The sequence below is a fragment of the Danio rerio genome, chromosome 6, assembly GCF_052040795.2.
Source record: "Danio rerio strain M-AB ecotype USA chromosome 6, GRCz13ab, whole genome shotgun sequence".
Lineage (NCBI taxonomy): Eukaryota > Metazoa > Chordata > Actinopteri > Cypriniformes > Danionidae > Danio > Danio rerio.
Genome location: NC_141026.1, coordinates 6,474,001 through 6,480,000, shown reverse-complemented (window position 1 = coordinate 6,480,000; position 6,000 = coordinate 6,474,001). Strand labels below are relative to the sequence as shown.

The 6,000-nt window shown below is 30.6% G+C and overlaps 1 long non-coding RNA gene across 12 annotated transcripts in view; it reads left to right on the top strand.

Moving 5' to 3' along the window:
• The window catches only part of LOC141386167 (uncharacterized), a 180,337-nt gene that overhangs the window by 28,568 nt on the left and 145,769 nt on the right, over positions 1–6,000 (top strand). For 4 of the 12 annotated variants that reach the window (XR_015493095.1, XR_015493091.1, XR_015493097.1 and 1 more), the window contains exon 2: positions 1,805–2,062. The exons of the other annotated variants lie outside the window; for them this stretch is intronic. This is a non-coding gene — a long non-coding RNA (uncharacterized LOC141386167). The remainder of the gene's footprint in view (positions 1–1,804; positions 2,063–6,000) is intronic. 12 annotated transcript variants of the gene reach the window in all.

The window sequence follows — 6,000 nt, the reverse complement described above, 5'->3', positions numbered from 1 at the left end:
ATGGTGATGGTTAGATTTTCATACTTTTGCTGTATTAATAAGATGAACAACATGAATAGTTAAAATAAAAATTGAAATAATGGATTAAACAAAAGAAAGGCAGATTTGTTTTATTATTAATAATTATTGATATGATATTTATTATTGTTTTTAAATCACCACTTCAACTACACAAGTAATAATAATAATAATAATAATAATAATACATTTAAATTAATGAACTTGGTTTGCTTCCTAAAATTAAATTAAAATCAATAAAATTACTACTACTAATAATAATAATATTAATAATTAGAATAAATAATTGAACAGTTTGCTTCTTAAAATTAAAATACATTTTATTTATTTATATATTTTTTTCACTTCAGCTATATATATATATATTATTATTATTTATTTATTATTATTATTATTATTATTATTATTATTAACAATAACAATAATAATAATAATATTAATAATAGTAATAACAATAATAATAATAATAATAATAATAATAATAATAATAATAATAATAATAATAATAATAATAATAATAATAATAATAATAATAAATCTAAATGGCAGAACTTTGCTTTCTTAAATTAACTTATATTTATTTATTTATTATTTGTTTTTTTAAATCATCACTTCAACTATACATTTACATACATTTTTTCACAGTATGTCTGAAAATATTTTTTCTTCTAAAGTCAAACAAGTCTTATTTGTTTTCTTTTGGCCAGAATAAAACAGTTTTTTCAATTTTTAAACACCATTTTAAGGATAAATTATTAGCCCCTTTAAGATATATATTTTTTTCGATAGTCTACAGAACAAACCATAGTTATACAATAACTTTATTTAAAAACTTTAAAAACTAATTAAAGTGATTAATGTCACTTTAAACTGTATAGAAGTGTCTTGAAAAATATCTAGTCAAATATTATTTACTGTCATCATGGCAAAGATAAAATAAATCAGTTATTAGAAATGAGTTACTAAAACTATTATGTTTAGAAATATGTTGAAAAAAATCAGTTCTCAGTTAAACAGAAATTGGGTAAAAAAATAAACAGGGGGGCTAATAATTCAGACTTCAACTGTTGTTTAATAAAATAAAAAAATTAAATAAAATAAAATGCTTGAAGTTACGGTGAACTAAAATATACTCAAATATTTAAATGTGTTTAATTATACACTAAACCGACTGAAAAACATTACTGAGTTCCTTAATCCAGTGACAGGTTTTTTCAGTTCTAATAGATTTGGCTAAATTAAATTCGTCATTTAGTTGTTTGGTAAGATAGAATTGTGCTTTATTAATTGGCACACCCAGACAACCAGCTGTTTATTTGTCAAGTCGTTTTTTAATTTTAATTAAGCACATGCAATATGCCTGTTTTGTAGCTTTGCCCGCCATATTTAAAAATAATCATAATAATAACTGTAGTCTCTGTTATTTGGTGTTCTAATTCAAGTGTCTTGCTCAAACAGCATGTTGCGCTTTACCCAGATGTCACCGCAGAGCTCAGTGAGAAGCCAAAACGACCTTGTTTTGATATATTCCAATGTTCACACTTGTGTAAAAAAAAGCAAAGACAAATGTGCCTGCCTGCTTGTGCCTAAATAGTTTTGCATATAATGTAAGGTTTTGCATTTCTCCCCACAAAATAAGAGTGCAATATGGCACGAAACAAATGTGGTTTCCTTCTTTGCAAACAAATATTCTCCTCTCTCTCTCTCTCTCTCTCTCTCTCTCTCTCTCTCTCTCTCTCTCTCTCTCTCTCTCTCTCTCTCTCTCTCTCTCTTTCTTTCTCTCTAGCTTGTTTTTCTGGCTGTCTGATGTAATACTGGAGAAGGTGCAGTGCAGTGCGAGCCTAGCATTACGGCAGACAGGGGTGATTTCCTCTGGGTCGTGGCATTGATTTGGAGCGACCCTGGAGGCCAGTCGAGCAGCAGGTGGCACACTGACCTGAATTAGGGGATATGGAGCAGTGCTAATCAGACAAGTTCTACAGCATTTCACTCAGTCCTGAAACAGACCCTGACATGTGATGCCGATGTGTTCACACCTGCTCAGGTAATAATAAGCAACTTACAAGCAGTCGTGCATCAGACATCTTTTGTGGAGGTTTATTCTTTCATCATGGAAGATAAAAAACAAGGAAATTAAATCAACATCAACTAGTCTAGTCAGTTTTGGTCACATGACTGAAATGCATCATCGGATTCATTGAAGTGAATTGCAGGCCGTTCGGTTGAATGTATGAATTTAGATAGTAAGACAGTAAGAACAAAAGTGCATAACATTTACCTTGGAGGTTGGGTAATTGTTTGCCGTTCATTACTTTTGATCTCCCCAGCAGTGTAAAAAAAGTTTTTTTTTTTTGTTTATTGTGATTCACAGATGTTTTTTTCTGTTTATTCACGGTTATGAATTGCATTATGGGATGTTGATCTCTGCTCTGTCGACTTTTAATGTTGGAAATTCAACTCTACAGTTTAACAAAGTGACCTTTATTGACAGTTTAGTGTAATTATTAAAAATAATAATAATAATACATCTAAATTACTGAACTTAATTTGCTTGCTAAAATTAAATTAAAATAAATTTAATTACTACTACCACTATTAATAATAATTAATTAGAATAAATAATTTAACATATTTTTCTTCCTAAAATTAAAACAAATGTTATTTATTTATTAAAAAAAAAAAAAAAAAAAATATATATATATATATATATATATATATATATATATATATATATATATATATATATATATATATATATATATTTAAATTTATTTAAATTTATTAAATTTATTAAAATGTATTTATTTAAATTTATAAATAAATACATGTTTATTTATTTTTTTTAAATCATCACTTTAGCTTTATATACCTATTATTGATATAATAATAATAATAATAATAATAATAATAATAATAATAATAATAATAATAATAATAATAATAAATAACTGAACAGTTTGCTTCCTAAAATTAAATTAAATTAAGTAATTTAATGTTATTTATTTATAATTTGTTTTTAAATCACTACTACAACAACTACTACTAATCTGCTACTACAGATAAATAAGTCTGTAAAATAACAGAATTTAAATAACATTTTTATTCATGTCAATACTTTTGAATAATTGTATAACAGCATTATTACATTTTAATGACCAATGCAATTTCTACCAAGGTTCAGGGTAGGCCATTTATATGGATACACCTTAATAAAATGGGAATGGTTGGTGATATTAACGCCCTGTTTGTTGCACATTAGTATATGTGAGGGGGCAAACTTTTCAAGATGGGTGGTGACCATGGTGGCCATTATGAAGTCCGTTATCTTGGATCCATTTTTTGTTTTTTTCAATTGGAAGAGGGTCATTTGACACATCACACTTATTGGGAATTTCACAATAAAAAAGCAATGGTGTGCTTGGTTTTAACGTATGAGTTAATTTCATGAGTTATTTACAAGTTTCTGACTATTAAATGTGCTCAATGTGCTGCCCATTGTGTTAGATTGTCAATGCAACCCTGTTCTCCCACTCTTCACACACTGATAGCAACACCGCTGGAGAAATGCCAGCACAGGCTTCCAGTATCTGTAGTTTCAGGTGCTGCACATCTTGTATCTTCACACCAGTAAAAGTATTAAACTACATATAGAAAATATGTACTGAAGTAAAAGTGGAAGTAGGAGAAAAAAAACAATACTCCAGTAGAGTACAGATACAGCCTTTTAGTAATGAAGTACAGTAGTGAAGGAGTTCTATTTTGTTACTATACATTTCTGGTCGTAAACATCAAATCAAATGGCAGCCGAAGACTTCTGCACTAGGGATGTAACAATATAAATACCGTCATACCGCAATAGTAATTTTTTTTCAATATTACCGTAGGCGCATGACTCAATAAAACTATATTTCTTAGAAAAGTTTGCTTTGGTGAATGAAGCGAACGGGAGGTAGCAGGAACTACAATTCCCATCAGCCCAGGCGTGACCATCATCCTTTGCGGTCTGTTGTCACTACAGATCCAGTAATGGGGAAATGGAGGGTGTTGCTAGTGGCGGGGAAGAAAAAGAGCTGGAAATGATCGAACCTAAAGCGGGTTTTAAATCGGATGTGTGGAAGCAGTTCGGTTTCTTTCTAAAGAGATACAAAAAAGGAGAAAAGGTGACAGACAAAGAAAAAAACAGTATGCAGGCACTGCCAGACTGTGGTGAAATATAAGTCGAGGAATACGACTAAAAACAGTCATGGGGACTGCAGAACACAGCACACTTGTTAGATTGATGAAGACATTGACTTGTACCGCAAAGAGACCTCTATCTCACTCATGGCTTGTCCTCTCAAGTGGTGGAAAGACAATGCACAACGTTACCCACTGCTGTCAACCTTGGCTATATATGATAATTTTCCTTAAAAAACCCGTCTCTATCTAAGTGAGTGAGTGATTAAATGTTAAATGTGATGAGTTTTCAACAATATTAAAATGAAAATTTTATTTTTTTATCTGGTTTAATACTTTTTTGTTATTAAAATTGAAAAAATTGAAGTTCCTGTTTCGAAACTTACAGATAGATGGCTAATTTGTATGTCATTGATATGTTCAGTGCTAAGGTAAATAAACACTTTTGGCACTTTTTTTGGAGTCTTTTCATTAGTTTTGTTTTTCCTGTAAATTCTTCAATAAATACCGTACCGTGCCATTCATACCGAGGATATACGACCATATTATCGTACCGTGAAACTCTGATACAGTTACATCCCTATTCTGCACAGTTCTGTAGTTCACTTTGAAAAAAATATAAAATGTTATTTTTTTTTTTCAAAATTGTCCTTAGGCAAGAATGGGTGTTGATTTATAGTTCAATATAGGACAACATCGAGGTTTTGAACCACTTCACATGTTGACTAATGTATGTTGCCAGCACACGTTTGGTTCTTAGTATGAAGAACCACACAATTTGAATATCTGTTTAAGAAAGAATACAGTTATCCTGAAGTGTCACAGTCATGCGTTTATGATTCTTAAGAATCAAGTATGCACTTGAGCAGACCATGCATTACAGGTCAAGCATTGATCACTTGTGTAAAGAGCACTTAGCATACTTTAAATTGGGTCTTACCTGTAGCAATCTGACTAGCTCAAGTTAATGCAAAAAACAATTATCCTTCTTAGCACCCTGATTTAATCAGGCTCTGTGTGTACAGGGAAATAAAGGTGTGCCTCTTCCTAAGAAAGACAATTTCACACGCATTCGACCTCCCTCCCTTCCGAAAAAATGAGAGCCAATGGAGATTACACAGAGAATTAAGCAGATAGTTCTTTACACACAAGTGTGTTTCTGTGCTAATACCAGTGCCATTGACAGCTCCCACTGCAGAAATTAGACTTAAATGTTTTGCGATGTGACAATATTATATTTTATGACAGAAATTAGAATTGCATAAACAGTATTTTATTATATAAACAAAGCACACAAAAGTCAGTGCTTAAAAATAAAAATGTGTTTTTATTATTATCCATGCAAGTGTTTTTTTTTTTTTTTCATTTAATTTATTTCTTTATTTTTAAGGCTGCATGTGAAACTAATGCTGTTTATCATTTGCTTTGCTTACAGTTTACTTTCTTACATAATTTAATAAGTTGCTTGAAAGCTGAAAAAGATGTTCAAGACCAGCCAACATGGTAACAATGCATAATGCATAACGCCGGATGCATATTTACACAGGCCTAATAAAGGATATTGTTACAGTCAGAAATGTTTACAGTCAAAAATGGGTTCAGGGAGGCTTCAGGCAATCCTCGCCAATCCATTTGAATGTTAACGGTTTCCTTCAAGTGGACCATCATCCACGGGAAAAATTCCATTGAGTTTAATAATAAACCATAAAAAATGTCTCATGGGGCCTTAAAGCTAGATGGACCAAATTGTATCTGCGTTTGAACATAGGCCTACTGAGTAATTCTGTGTCTGTGATATATTCCAAC